Genomic DNA, 16,857 nt, shown 5'->3' on the forward strand with positions numbered 1-16,857 from the left:
TCGAGATATTGAACGACACACTAAAGAGCCGACATAGAACGCGACTGGCACTCTAACCCGATTTTCTTAGACCTCTCCGGGCGTCCACAGTTTCCTCTCTTTACCGTCTTTCCCCTTTTTTTTATCGTATCGACAGTTCGTCGAGGTTATTTCCGGAAGACTATGGTTTTTTTTCTTTCTATCGCTAGGACCTTTCTGTCATGCCTCGTTTACTTCATCTCTTCATCATCTTCACGGGAGTTACTCACCCCACGATTAGAACCCACTCAAGTGTAATTGGTTACACTAAACAAATACATAATCCTACACGGAAAGAAAATTATGGAAAGTTTTCCTATGCATTATGGGAATGGTTCCCATAATGGTATGGGAATGGTACCTATACTACTATAGGGATGGTTCCCATATATTATGGGAACCATTCCCATAATAGTATGAGAATAGTTCCCATACCATTATGGGAATGGTTCCCATAATGATATGGGAATAGTTCCCATACCATTATGGGAATGGTTCCTATATTGGTATAGAAACTATTCCTATAATATTATGGAAACTATTCCCATAATGTTATGGGAACCATCCCTATAATATCATAAAATTTTTTTTTTGCACAATAGTGTAGAAATTTCTCAAAATTTAAATTTTCTTGAATGTTTTGTGCTGACAAAGAATTCTTGTTAAAAATTTTAATGTTTTTTTGCCAAATACGAATTTTTTTTTCAATGTTTGAATTTTTGTTTTTATGTTTAATAATATTTCTGTGTATTGTAGAAGTGATTACCGCACTTCTTTAAAATAATTTTTTCATGATAATATGGGAACCATTCCCATAATATCATAGGAATGGTTCCTATAATAGTATAGGAACTATTCCCATAATATTATGGGAATTGTTCCCATAATGGTATAGGAACCATTCCAATTGCATTATGGGAATCATTCCCATAATATTATGTGAATAGTTCCCATACTATTATAGGAACCATTCCCATAATATTATGGGAATGGTTCCTATAATATTATAGAAAGTATTCCTATAAATTATAGGGCCCATTCCTATAATTATAGGAATCATTCCTATAGTGTTATGGGAATCATTCCCATAATTATAGGAACTATTCCTATAATTATGGGAAACATTCCTATAATTATAGGAACCGCTCCCATAATTTATGGTCGTAATTCCTATGATGGTATAGGAAAAAATTTCACAAAATTATGGGAACCGCTGCCATAATTTTCTTTCCGTGTATACATTGATTCAATTCTCGTTAAAGTAAATTTTTTTTTTTTTTGAGGATTAAATTAAAGAAAAAATCTAAATTATCCTGATGGTAAAATGTTGGGTTAAAAATGAGATAATTAGTAAAGTACTTGGGCAGTTTATCAAAAGTCTGTCAATACTGTAATTATTAATGGGCGTGTGATTTAAAATAAATTACCGTGACTAATGATCAGATTAATTGGATGAGATACTTAAAAATATAATAATAAAATTTATGAGACGGAATTGTCAGCGGCCTTATCGACTCGAGGCTCACTGAGTTACTATTAATTAAGAAGTAATTAAACAGAAATTAAATTTAGCAAACGCACATATATATCTATATATACCACAGTTGAGTGGACGGCAGCTTAACTTGACAGTTTCATTATTTCGAGTTGTACAATCGTTCCTACGGCAGTTATCTAAAGAACATTGTCAATATTGAATAAGACGTTAATTCAGTGAGTGAAGATACTCAACTACGGCTTCAACTGCTTCTGTTTTGCTGCAGCTTCTGCTTTTGCTTCGACTTCTATTTCTGTTTAAAATTAAATTCAACTGACGGTGAATTCTCTTGTAAAATCTTGCACAGTTACTTAAAAATAAAATGCAAAATTTATTGTCCATTTTTCTAGATATAACTGTGCTATAAAAATGGCTATAAGTTATTTAAAGTTATCAACTATTAATGTCGTTAATGGCACTTGGAGAACACTTTCCTTAAATAGTTAACGTTTCAAAAATCGATTAAGTAAAAGCTTTTCTCAAAGAATTATTAAAACGTGCATTATCAAAAACGGGGCTTGAGAAAAAAATAAAAAAATAATGAAATAAGGTCAAGTGACCGGAAAATAAAAAAAATTATCTGGCTGCTCATGTGCGACATGACATCGGGTGACAAGAGGTTTCACCGTAAATGGAGGCCACGATCCCGGTTACTAAAACTCAACTTGAAATGTGTCCAAATGTTATCGAGAATCAATTCGAGACTCAAATATTAAACTTTAGACTTGAGAATTTTAAAAAATGTCTTAAGATGAAATAGATTTTTTTATTTTAAATAGTTTGCTGTCTGATGTGTCAAAAGAGTTGGCTGTGAAATAAAGTTAAACAGCAGTGTAGTAGGTTAGTTGAAACAGTTGGACAAGAAGTTGGCTAAAGTCCAGCTCATTAGGAACAAGAAATTTACAGAGACGCTCTCTATTATCGGGGAATATATAAATATATACATATATACATAGCAATCGAGGCGTCGGTGCTTATATTTCGGAAATAAAAGGTAGCATTAACTTTTTATTAGGCTTAAGGAGGTTAGAACGAGCTGATGAGAAGGAAAATGAGAATAGGGATGAGGGCTAGGGAAGATATAGGATAACTTGTAACGCAAAAGCGTTTCTGATGCTCAGGTACCCATGAGGCCCGTTTAGGTGTTACCAGTAATTGGAAACTCTTGCTTAATTATCTCACAGCCACTGTCACCACTACTGGCTTCTTGTTCAACTGGTTTGTGGCATACCGTCGCTATAGTACAGTGCGTATATATATATATATATATATATATATATATGTATATAGTGTTTCTGTTCAGCTGTACTGCTGAGAGGCGTAGCTGTAGTAGTTTAAGTGTACGAACGTATAGCCTCGTCATTAACAGCAAGACACTTGGGGTCGCGAGGGCTTTTCGAGGGTCATGACACGAGAAGAGCAACCCTACCTCTATATGCTTCATTTGCTAAAACCCTTACTCCTATTTCTGTTCCTCTTTCTCTCACTCTCATTGAGCTCCCCGACCTCGATTTTCAACGCTTTACGATCCGTTAATTTTCACCGCAGATCTCAAGTTCTAACATTTCGCCTTTTCCTTAATCAAATTCACTGATTTACTTTTTTTTTTCTTTTTTTTACGAACAACTTTAATAAGATTAACGTCATTACGGGGGTTATTTCATTATATAGATATATATAATTGTTTGGAAGCCATTATGACTTTTTTGTTTTAATTAATTATAAAATATTTCTGGAAAAAATTAAAAATAAATATAAAATACGGTCAATATTTTTTTCAATTTAGTAATTGGAAAAAATAACAGGGACCAAAAAGTCAATGAAATTACGGCATACCAGGAGTTTGTTCGTTAACAAAGAGTCTTTTGAAAGCAGTGAGTTTTCATTGAGTGCTTGAACTCTCTCGGCGGTATGTTCAAGTGCAAGGATGCCTTGGAGAGACTATTGCTATTGCCAGCCAGCTAAAAAAAGCTCCAAAGAATGTAAGAAAAACTAAGCTGAAGCTGAAGCTGAAAGAGAAAAAAAAAAAAAGAAAAAAAAGGAGTAACAGGATAAAAGGAGGGTCTAAAAAAGGAACAGAGCCTCGGTTGCTGGTCTAGACTGCTGAAGAATGCCGGAAAGTGGATAGTCGTATAGTTGGATAGCTGGATAGCTGGATGGATCAAGTGGATACATAACCTAGTGGATGGACAGGTACGCTAAGGGGTAGATCGGTATAAAGCTATACCATCAAGCTAAACTACTTTGGCTGGAGCACGGCAAAGGCTACAGAACCTTGAGTGCTACCCGCTTGTTCTATAATCCAATAGAGATCGTAAGACCTTCTCAAGCTACATTCAATGCAGGTATATCTACTTCAACGGTCCATCCTCCTAAATACACACACTTAACTTTAGGCCAATAAACTATAAACTTTTTGTCATACACTGTAAAAAGAGCGGTGTAAAAATGGACTCATTTTAACTCCGCCCGGTGTTAAAATAAAATTACACCGGTGTAGGAGGAGTAATTCACCGGTGTTAAAGATACCGGTGTTAAATCAGGGTAACCGGTGTAAAAGCGGAGTAAAATCGGTGTAAAAGCGGAGTAAACGGTGTAAAAACGGAGTAACATCGGTGTAAAAGCGGGGTAACCGGTGTAAAAGCGGAGTAATACCGGTGTAAAAGCTGGGTAAATTGCGTTCGCTTGGAGTATTAACTTTAAAGATTATAAAACATAAAAAATGTCAGTTCTCTATGAAAATTAATAAAGAATATCATTTATTAACAAGTATAGTAATCGAGTAAGTAAAAATATTCACAAAGTAAAATATTTTAACATCGGTAAAGAATATCTACACCGGCGGCGGCGTTATTTTAACACCGGTCTAGAATATTTACACCGGCAGCGGTGTTATTTTAACACCGGAGAATTTTTTTTTAACACCGGTACAGAATAGTTACACCGGCGGCGGCGTTATTTTCACACCGCTTTCGGGGGTAAGTTTAACACCGATAATTTTAACACCTACACCGTTTGGACTTACCCCGGTGATTTTTTACAGTGTACGCGTGATAGGCTAGTTTCAATACTATGCTACCTAATTATTACTATTTTTTTTCTCTAACAAATTATCTGATAAATTAAACAAAGCAAATAGAGATAATTAATCGTGAAATTTTAGTGATAATTTATTGAATAATGTACGTACGCAAAACGTAGCTAGTATATTATCTGAGCGCTCTCAACTGGTTCTTTGGCAGTTAAACGCACAAACACGATTATCGTTTTGTTAATGACACGTCAGCCATTATGCCGGAATATAAGCACCACCAGCAGCTAAATGCAAGGATAAAGCGACGTGCGGCAAAAGGGGTTTAAGCTGTCACTGGCAGAACCGATTTCTATTCCTGGCCTGTGACAACCTGAGCAAACAGTGTTTTTTTTTTTTTTTTTCGGCTGACGTGTCACGTCATACTCGCTCGTTTATTCAACCCACCCTCATACCTGCTGCTAAGCTATTCATTATTTATATAAACGCCGTTTTATCACATATTTTATTATAACAGTCTCAATTATGTTTTAATACCATCAATTTAACTAACATTATTATCTACCGACATTATGTTATTATTTTCATAAATTTATCAGCTGTCACTCTATAATTTATTTATTTATTCACATTCTTTCATCCATCCATCTAAATCATATAATTTTTATTATTCATTCAAAGATTATAGCTTCTTTTCTTATTATTATTATATTCAAAAAAAGTCAATATGTGTGTAGATAAAACAGAAAATTTGTACCCTTATCAACGGACGGCAAGCCGATAAGACAGAAAATTTTTGAAATTGATTCCTTCCTTATCAACTGCTACTGCTGATAAGGCCATCAGAGAATCCGTGAGTTCACTGACTTGCCATCCGCAAGTAAAAACTCGACAGAGGGAAACTTGACATTACGACAGAGCTTTTGACATTAAATACAACCCTCAAGTATTGATTATTTATTTTTCTACTTTATATTTATTTATGACGTAAAAAATTATTTAATGGATATTAAATGTCGTAGTTTTTTTTATTTATTTATGAGAAAAGCTTTAGAGACAAAGTTCAATTTAGGAAAATAGATAAATAAAAAAATGCCATGATAATAAATTTTTTCCAGTATCAACGCAAAAGCAATAGCTATAATTTACGTGTCACCTCATTCGGTCTTTTCGAGTTACGTTCTATTACGTTAAGATATCTTACGACTCGATATCTCTCTCGGTTGATTAACTCGCTGCATTTTTCCTAGCTTTTCTTTTATGACCCTTTATTATTATATATATATATTTTTTTTAACTCTATAAATGATAAACTTTTGTGTACTTCGTCCTTTTTTCTTGACTTATTACAAACTTAAATTTTTTTTTTAGTCGCTTACAGAATTTTTTTATGTCTGACTATTTTTTGCCTCAACTACTTGCACAAAAATACTTAAAAGCTCAAAAGAAAATGATATAGCTTCTGAATATTGTCTGAGTAATTTGTTAAGTATTTAATAATAATTTTTATTTTTTATCACAAAACTTTTTTTCAAAGCCATTGTTTGATGGAAAAAGTGAAGGAACTCAACGTGATATGATATAGAGGAACAATATGGCGAAGTAATTGTTGTGTTGGCTGTAGGAAAGTTTAAAATACTTGAAGGCATCTGAAAAAGCGAGTAAACGAGGAAGGAAACGTTCTAGAGGTCCTATAGTGTCGGATTACCACTGGTATTGTGAAGTCCAGACGCAGTTGTATAAAGGATGGCAAAAGAAGAAGAAGAAGAAGAAAAAGTAAAAGAAAAAAAATAAAACGTACGGAAGAAGAGATGGTTTACAATAAAGAAAAAAAGGAAATGAAAAAAATAAAAAGTTATCAGAAATACCGAAAAGAGAGTCCAATACCATCTATTCTATTTGAAGGTGGAGTGAGAAGAATGAGGTGAACCTGGCTGGCTCCTCCGTCTACACCGAGTTCACTTTCGAGACGTAGATATCGAAAGTAACGGAGGAAGAACGAATGAGAGACACTAGGGATCCAGAGGAATCCCACTCTACCCATTTTTATTTAGCTTTTTTTTTTTTTATTATTTTATTTCTTACATCTACGATTTATTTCATGAATCACAAGAGCTTGCAGGAACCCAGTCGTGCGGAAAAAATTTTATTTCTTATGACAAATTGATCGCTCGAGAGATACACTAAGATCATGTAAGAATATTCTGATACTGCTGTTGTTTATTCGTAGCTTTATTGATTGTATAAATTTATAAGTCTGGATAAATTTAAATATCAATAAAATATTAATATATATAGATATATAATTTACGTGTCAAAATAATTATACACACTGAGCGAAAATAGTGACGGGGAGGAGACACGCGACGACATTGCGTCGGTCATACTTGATTATTACGCGGCTCTACATATTTTACATGACAATACAATCAGCGCAATTCACTCGCTCGCCATCATATATATATATATATATCTGCGTTCTATGCTGTGACTTTTGGTTACGAATTATTTATTTCCTCAATTTTGTTGCGAAAATTAATTCAATAAAACAAAAAAATCCACAGTCACGCATCCAAAAACTGCACGCTAATTTGAAATTTGTATAAAAAATCAATTAAAGATGGGAATAAATAGGCAAATAATAAACTTCTCTTAAGCAAGTAGTATTATATCATATCAGGTGTTTTTTTATGAAAAAAAAAAAAAAAAAATTATTCAGTCGAGGGGTGAATAAGTTGTATAAATTGAAAACATTTCCAGGCGAGTGAGTTTTGACAGCTGGGCCGGGAACAAAACATAAACTTTTTATTTTTGAAAAACCTGGTAAATTGCAATTAAAAGTTACCAGTAAAATGACGTCGATGCTTGTCATGCAAGCGAATAAGCCCGGAAAACAAAAACCAAACTCGAAAATTAAATTCGAAAGCATTGTTTGTGATCTCCCGTCACTGCCACCAGCATCTGCATGCATGCATTGATAGCTTACAATCAAAAGTTTGTTATTAATTCCCAACATACCCACCAAAATACCGTTACAAGTGACGATTTTAATGTATTAATGAACACAGTTAGATTATTCACTTAAACAGAATATAATAATAAGGGAGCTTTTAAGAACGGAAGTATATAAATTATAAAGGAAACATTATCCGTTGCGGGTCGCAAATCCAATTATAGTTGAAACTAAGTGACGTCACGTATCCATCAGAAGCTGTTCTGAGTACTGGTTCTTTGAGATGCCTCGGACTAGTTTATTGGATAACAATTACTCGAGCAGTGTCTATTTGTCGGTATCTCACCTCTCTTCTTGTCCCACTCCCCTTTATCCGTTGGAAACAACCAAGGGCTAAGGAGCCGGGAAACTCTTAACGTGTTATCTTTCTCTTGGAGGATCTCCGATGTCAGCGTCCTGAAAGCCTCGATCTGTAATCTCACCCTAACCAACAACCATCACTCGACTCGTATACTTATCGACCAGTCTCTCTTCCTAATTGTATTCTTTGCTCAACGTCTCTCACCATCAGAGCGATTCTTCTTGTTCGTTACTTATTAAGTATCTATCGATAATTACTTTCGTTTCATCATTTATTATTATTTCAATCAATACTTGAAACAAACCTAAAAATAATCAAATTTAGTGCTTTTTTATTTCCATTTGAATTTACCCCTCGGCAAATTCGAACGCGTGCTGTAGCGAATGTCAACTCGACAACTCATTAGTCATTAGAGTGTTGTGAGGGTAGTGGGAAATAATTCAAACGGGTGTAGTCTAAAAGGTGTTGAGATTACAGCGGATTATTTTTCCCGTGTAATAAAATTTGTGCGTTAATCAATCAGCTGAGGGAGACGGACAATTAATGCGTCATTTTGAAGGAAACTCAACGTGGCGCCTCAAACCCCTTGCTCACCAGAACCGGAGAATTAGACGTGAATTTCTTTAATCAGTCAGTCAGTTTGAGCTTTAAAGAGTGGGATAGAGACGGCGTGATTGTGCTCGGCAGATAGGATGTAGCAAGCGGATAGAAATTACCGGAGAGTTAAATGAATCGCACAAGTGAGTCTGACAGGTGATTTTTTAATAACTGAATTCATGCTATAAAAAAACAATAACTCAGACATCTATATTAAAAATATAATAACATTGTAATTTTTCATAATTTTATAACGGTGACTTTGGTCATTATTTGTCAGACAAATAATCGTCTGGTCAATCTTCACTAAATTGTTATGGTCTACGCTCGTTACATAATCCCAACAATTTAAGGTCCTTTCAAAAGCCATAATAGCAGAGGCGAGCTATGTGGAGTGTGAGTGCCAGACGTCTGGCGTATATATATATATATATATATATATATATAGAGAGAGAGAGTGTAGATATTTTCCAGAGCCATCATCATTATCATTACAGAACCACGAATCCCTCTTTTATGACAATATCATACAGATAATTTGATAATCTCTAAATCTAAATAAACAGGAATAATTTGTTTCCAGTATATTCAGTGATAGTCGACAAGCATCACACCAGTCTACTCCAAATTGTTATTCACACATTTGTTTATTATATATATAACGATGAACATTATGTCGAATATGATTCCTGGCAACAAACACATTACAACAACAGTGCTAGACACACGTGCTCCACTATATATTCCTCGATATCGTTGATGATAGGGTGTAAACGTCAATAAACTAAATCCATATACTCATCAGTTATTCTATTTACTCTTCATTATTCGCCACGATTGGTATACCAATATTATTTGGGATTATTTAGTGCCATTGCGTGTTGCAGAGTATCGAGTGCCAAAAAATTTAGCTCGATGCGCTTACTCACTCGACCAGATGAATATTTATTCTCAGTGGGGTAGAGGTAGACGATGGTTAAAATGACGAGTAAATTTTCATTAAATTGAAATTCGTCCATTATGTTAATGGGGTAGTTAAAATCGATGATGACGTACCTTTTAACCAGCAGTAGCAGCAGTGGCACCATCAGAAGCTACGAGTAAGTGAGCCAAGGAGGTGAAACTATCTGTACCAGAGAAAACAAGCCCAAACTTTCATGGATTAGGCTCTAAGGATTGAAGAGTCTAGCGGCACTGAGAGAGCAAGGGAGAGAGTAAGGGAAGAGGAGGGCTTACGAGTCCTAAATGGGATTTGCGCCATTACCCCTAAATTCTTTTCAGTTTGCCCCAGTTGGCTTGGGTAGCTAAGAGACACGCTTCCCTCTTCCTCTTCCCTTTTCCTTTTATTTTTTATTTTTTTTTACTCTAGCTTTCGAAGAAGTAAGCAAAGTCTTCGCCGGTCTTACAACACGAATATTAAGTCAAAGTAGTAAGTTAGTCCATGCAGAGAAATCCATTTACGACTTTTTAATGTCTTCTTCTTCTTCCTTAACTTTTTCTTCTTATTTTTTTTGCTTCTCCTTCTCCCTTTTTTTCATATTTTTCTTTTCCGACATCAACCGTCGAGATATATTTGTCTAAATAAAAAAAAAATCCTCATCTACAATTATTTCGCGTGCCTATATAAGACAAAAGTCAAATAAATTCTCGACGCGTTTTCCTCCGGAGGCTGGGGATCCGGTACTCGGGTAGGTTTTTGTAGTGATGGCGATAAATCAAGGACGATGATGGCAGTAGAACTACTGGTGTGTCTCTGTGACGGTACCAGTCGGCGGATGGCAAGGACGGAAATACACTGGTGACTGGTGAGAGAGTAGTCTCTAGATTGCAGAAGCGCGCCACTCGGTAAGTCCGGTGGCAATAGTAATTAAGAGCCCGGCAGTGCCCTCTTCAAGGCAACGCTACTGAATTCGGAAACGAGGGTAGATGTAATTAGGATGAGTTGTGATGCCGTTGGCTGGCCCCTTAATTCCTTCACGAACCTCATCCTCTACCCACCAACCTCTAATATATATATCTATGTTGAGAGCACATAGCACTTTGAAGCTACAGCTAGATGTGTATCTCCCAGAGAATCCCCTACTAGCACGTACAAACACCAGCTTGATTATTATCGTCATCTAAACTGAGCTTGATTGTTCCAGTATTGGATCGAAGCGTTACCCGCTAATATCGTCGAATGCCATGCAACATTACTCTGCGGTTTAATTGTCACTGGGATTAGTATTAATGGAGTACAATACAACTTCTCTACGTAATCTTAAAGGATAATTATTTAAGGTTTTGAATAATTACATCTTTTACGAGCAACAATTATATCTTTAGGGGCTCACACCATTGATTTAAAACTTTTCACAGCCACAATCAATTCAAATACCTAATTATTAAATTACATCCCCAAAGGGTAAAACAACAATTTCTGATTGTAATCAGCAAATGGGTCCCCAGATACTGAATTAATAATAATCGTCTTGGGGTTCAATAAAATCGTTAGAATATCGCGTGTACAAAGTTAGTAGATGAAATAGAGGATAATTCACGCACAGCTACAGAGAAGCTAAAGATACGAATTTAAAAGGTACATAAGCTGAGTGAGTAAATGTGGGCGAATGAGCAAGTAGATAAACGAGGATGAGAGAAAGGTAGATGGAGAGCTTTTGCGAGGGTGGAAATGACGTGTCACTGAAGTCATTAGCTCAGACGCCGTGGGGCGTTTTAATCCAGTTATCCTTGGGCGTATCGCCCCAGCGTTTATACGCCGCCAACCTTATATTCTAATCGCGAGTGGCACCCTCAGCTGACTGTGTCCCGGTGACGCGGTCCCAAAGAGTGGGCGCCCAGCATTACCCGGGTCAAACTAACATTTCAATGACCTGAAAGGCGTCTAATCAAATCTCATTGTCCCTCGAAAATTTTCACAACTTTCTCATCCAAAGTCGACATACACATCCTTTTAACGTGTAATGGCTACTTGGCTGTTAGGCCACTGTATATACAGATAGAGTTTGTTGTTTTTTTTTTAACTTCAAGTTTAATTTCATTGAATGATGAGATTGGCTAATCCATTAAACCACAACCAGAGAAAACTTTAACTGACGTACTCAAATAATTAAAGCGACAGCATTACACCAGAGTAGAGCACTCGGATAGGTTGAAGCATACATCCGCCGGAAGACCAATGCTATTGCCAAGAATGTAGCCGGGGGATATATGGAGGTAACCAAAAGACGAGCAATGAATACGAGAGAATGCCGTAGTAACAGCATACTAGAAACCTAGACTTGACTCTACTCGAATCTACTCTACTTTAGTCGACTAGACTAAACTCGCGAACCAGGTAATTTCTATAATTGCGGGTTAATGCATTTAGTCGAGCGCACATGGCATTACTGAGACTCAACTTCCAAGAACGTGCGATACCTACCGACCACAAACTTGCTTCCTGTCTTTCGTATAGCTGGCTTGAATGAGATATCTCACAGTATACCCATTGTCGTTTAATTCAATTAGTATAACATATTTACACCATCCGTTGGCGATCCGAAATAAATTAATCCAAAGCAAATTAGCGTCCAACTTTTTTAGTGTCGTTTCTTTTTTTTTTTTAATAAGAGAAATAATGAAAAAAAAAATGAACGAGTGTTTAAATAGTTGTGAAAAATAATTTGAGCGAGTAATCTAATGCTTTTAGTGACATAATAACATCGAGGTTACTTCTTGCTCACCCTTAATACTTAGAGTATGGCAGAGGGATCTGGTGAGCACCGAGTTTCCTTACTCAGGAGAATGAGCTGAGAGTCCCGTTCTGGTCACGCAAACCTGCCAGATAGTCAAGTAGTCTTGGTTGTGAGCTTCACCCACTAGCATCTGCATTCCTAGTCCCAACGAGCCGCAAAGGAATTCCAATTTTAAACAAAAGTTTCCTGACGGTGGTGGTAACCTTCCCTCTGTCGTGCCCTCTCACTCTCGCCCACTTTCCAGGATTCTGTCTACGCTTTCATGCATACTGAAACTCGCTTCTGTCTTTTATCTCAAGCGAATCCTCTTGAATTTTTTTCTCTATATTTTTATTTTCCCAACACAATAACGAGAATATTCTCGCAAGCACTCCTGAGAAGAACCAAAGAGAGGTCACGTCCTCTGGTATTTGCTTTCATGAGATCGCTGCTGTTGAGTTTAACAAATAAAAATAATAATCATAATATAATAATACTAGCAGTAGTAGTAGTAGTAGTAGTAGTAAGGGTAGTAAGAATAAGAGAAAAATATGAAAGCAGTATTACGCCGGCGACTAAATGTACCTAAGTGGTACAATAAACAATACCGTAATCCATAAATCCCCAGGAAAACGCCCCACAGCACGCTCTATTCAGTATATTGAGCTTCAGCTATAACATCACGAGATACACACGCTCGTCTGTTGCAATATCGATAAAACATTGATCGCCAATTCGTGCCTAAAGCCGGTTGTCTAGGATTCATGATAATGATAAGCGTTATTGGTGTGAGAGCTGAACGCATCTAACCACGCAGTGTCCATATGCTTGCTAACTACACGTCTCTGTACATTAACCTCTCCTTAATGTATAAATCCATACACAGATTCGAAACTCTGCACAGTAGTGGTGGTTGAAGAGGATGATGACGATGAATAAGCACAAAAACTCAATACCCGTCAAAGTATTATCCCGACTCTATGCTATTTGCATCAACTCATGCTTATTGAAACGATGTATTGCAGTAGAAAATTTTATTTAGATTAAAAATAAAAGTAAAAATGTCCCGTCTGGTATTTCGATTGCTCGAGTCTGAGTGATATATCTTAATCCGTGAATCAATTCCTTAAAATCCCTGATATACCAGCATTAAACTCTTGACGTTCTATACGTTTCATTTAATGAGAGGAGAGAAACTCCCCTTATTTTTAAGCTTTTATTTATAATTTTAATAATAATTTTCCTCCTTCTTCTTTTATCCCGATAAATCCCGAGATACATAATAGCCAAAGCTATTTCAATGAAATATTGCAGCGAGGCATAAATGTCTTTTATGAATTTTATATGATATCATGAATGCAATGAATATTTTAAGATGAATAATTTATGATTCTGTTGAAAGTCAGTTTTCGGTCGATTATTTTACTTGCTATTATATAAGTATATATATATTTAATATAAGTAAAGAATAAGAGAGAGCGAGCGAATAAGTGAGAGAGAAAGAGCTATAAAGTGACTTAAAGGACTTCTGGCTGCTCGGTAGATCAAAAGCATGGATCGTTGAACGCGCAGGCGACGAATTGGCAAACTCGCGATGGATGGAGCAGTAATTATCATGCCCTGGAGCTCCAACGGGAAGATTCGCGGAGCTGCTGCGACTGCCAGAGACGGATGGCGGAAGATCCCGAGTGTAAGCGAGAGGCCGACGGCAAAGCGAAGAGCAGTGGGAGGTGTTTGAAACAGCACTGGTGCAAAATTCACAATCTAATCCAACTAAGCAAATTAATCCGGCTTCCCGGCCGCTCGTACTCAACTCCGATGGTCCCTTCGCCCGTTTCTGCATTCCCAGAAACTTAGATCAAAGGGAATGTTGCGACCCTCCCTCCATCCCTCCATCCCTACTTCAACTTCCTATACACTACTACTCGCTCTTTCATTTCGGCTTCCTCCTTCATCTTCAGTACCCTCTTGCTCGCTCACTCACTCGGGTTTTAATCTCACCCTACGTGTCCTTTTCCGGCAATATCGTCCCTTGCTGTCAACCTACCACCATTTCTATTCCATTGCTACCTATCAGCTTCCTGTTTTACTTCCTCCCCCAGTGGCTAAAAACGTTTCCGGTATTGGGCTGCTTCACGTCACGATAAATTTACTCAGCACGTATCGCTGGTTATCCGAGTGCTTAATTTTTTCTTTGTTTCATTCTTTCAATTCCCCCAGCTCTAGTCTATAAGCCTCCAAGCCTCCAAGCTTCCAAGCCTTCAAGCCGACTCTATTTACGAATTCAGTCACTCATACCAGATATTTTGACAATGGAATCAGTGTCATGTCTTAGAGATACGTTGAGAAACTGAATAGCATTAGGATGATGATATAAACAGTGGAATGGCGTTAGAGACGGCGCCCGTTGATTATCCAACCCGTAAACACGAGCGCATCGTTATCGATTGGGCCAACAATCTGTTGGGTTCCCAACCCTATGTACACATACATATACATATACAAAGCGATATATATAGATATATATCTTGATCTCCTTCCACCCTTTGCCGCCTACTCGCGCGTCCCCTTCCGCCATATTGACGCAATACAGTTTCACAGTTGCATAATGAATGGTTTGCTAATGACCCTACGGAGGTTGCGGAAACCGCAGCAGAGGATAGCGGGTCCCAGGGTTCAAGCACTTCCGGCATCAAACATGTACTAACGTTATACGCTCCATCCGCCAGTTGCTTTTCGCAACAACTTCTCTCCCGCCTACCTCGCGCTCAATATACAAATCTAACCGGATTTTAATGTTTGATATTTGTACGAGGCACTGGGGAAACTTGATAAATATACACTCTCCACCCACTATCTATTGATTAACAATTTTTTCAAACCTTTATTTCTGCCAATATTTACTATTCTCGAATATTCCAGGAAATATTTTTAATCCATTCTTGGTTTATCAAAATATTTTTTTTTTTCTGTTACAGTGCCAACAAATACTCGGATCCTGAGCGACTGACCACCACCCTGACTCGTCACTGTAAGTTTATCACTATTTAATTTATCATAAATTTTTTTTTTCCATCCAATTGGCTTTAAATTATTTCTACATGCACACAAATATATATATAGATAAGAGCTTTTGTTATAGCCGGTTATAAATAACAGATTTAATCACTCAGAAAAGAGTTATTTAGCAATTTGTTAGATTGGATCCCTCATATATTAAATAGTTGTCTCGAAAAGATCCAAGAAGTGGGTTTACATCCCAGTTAAATACGGTCGTAACGTCAGGATGCGGAGTTTGAGAATGGCTCTAAAACGGCATTTGGGGCCTTCGCTCACAACAGCAATATTTCGCAATGCCGCTTTTGGGGTGGATTCACTTGCTAGCTATTTTCGAAATTAAGACCAAACGATCTTCTCACTTATAAACCAAAATGTTACAATTTACTATTTAGTACGAAACGACAGAACGCACTGTTTAGTGTAAACTGTATCATGTATCATATATCATGTATCACGTTCTTTGGCAATGCAACCGTCTAGATCCTCCCCTCTGTACTCAGAATCTTGCATCAACGTGTATATTTATCAGAAGTTGTAAAGCAACCGCGAAGCGACCGCACATCAAACTGACAACCAACTTTCAGATGCTCGTAACCGCTCGTGCTCCTTATACATTAATTTACCTTTACTCGCTTAAGTAATTAGTCTGAGACTGGTGCTGTCGTCGAGAACTGATGTTCACTCTATGCCATCTATTCAAGATAATTCAACTTATCTAAATAGACATATTTACTTGCGGTTACACCGAAATACCTCAGCAATCATGAATTCTCTTACGGATTTCCCTTATTTGCCAAGAAGATCCTCAAAAAATTTAATTAATACACTTTACCTCTGTTTAGTTTTTTTTTCAAGAACGAAAATTGTGTTACACAATTGGCAATTGTGTGGTAAATTTAAAAAGTACTTGCTGGTATTTTTTGCAAGTGCGAGGCGAGAAAATCAAGTTAAGGGCGCGAAAAAAGGGTGTGTTGGGAAAGTGGTCTCTTTGCGAAAACAGCCAGAAAAAAAAAATAAGTCCTGGAACACAGAAGAAAGAAAAACCAGGTATAAAGTAGAGTACGCGGATTGGGACGAAAAGAAATTAAAAAATATAAAATTCAATAACTAGCATCAACGTTCGTATCATGAAATTAAATGTCCTCACTATATTTTCCTCTTTGAAAAGCCCCAAGGCTTCTCTCACACTCTCAATATATATAACAGTAGCTACTATGCTCTACAATATACATAACGTGGCATAGCGAATATATATATATATAGACTGCAATGTAGTGTAGGCAGCAATAAACACCCAGATGATTGTATTTTGGAATGAGTTAAACTTTATGAATTGCCGTTGCTCGATGACGTGTATATGTGCGATCAATAAACGCTTTTTTCACCGCGACAAATATTTTTAATCCAAGCACGTCTTCATGCATGACGTACGTGCTCGTACAAAAAATTCCTATGCTTTTTGATGAATTTTTATCACAATTAAGTGTCAAAAAAAAAAAAAAAAAATAATAATAATAATAATAATAATAATAATAATAAATACATAAAAACTACTTTTTGTTAATAACCGAACGTATTTTTTTA

General features: G+C 36.6%; 1 protein-coding gene across 3 annotated transcripts in view; it reads left to right on the top strand.

Moving 5' to 3' along the window:
* LOC130677862 (teneurin-a) overlaps nucleotides 1–16,857 on the top strand; it is a 311,604-nt gene that overhangs the window by 115,529 nt on the left and 179,218 nt on the right. For all 3 annotated transcript variants that reach the window (XM_057484754.1, XM_057484756.1, XM_057484757.1), the window contains exon 3: nucleotides 15,192–15,244. The gene's annotated coding sequence lies outside the window, so the exon portion shown is untranslated. The remainder of the gene's footprint in view (nucleotides 1–15,191; nucleotides 15,245–16,857) is intronic.

This window comes from Microplitis mediator, chromosome 11, assembly GCF_029852145.1.
Source record: "Microplitis mediator isolate UGA2020A chromosome 11, iyMicMedi2.1, whole genome shotgun sequence".
In the NCBI taxonomy this organism is placed as follows: Eukaryota; Metazoa; Arthropoda; class Insecta; order Hymenoptera; family Braconidae; genus Microplitis; species Microplitis mediator.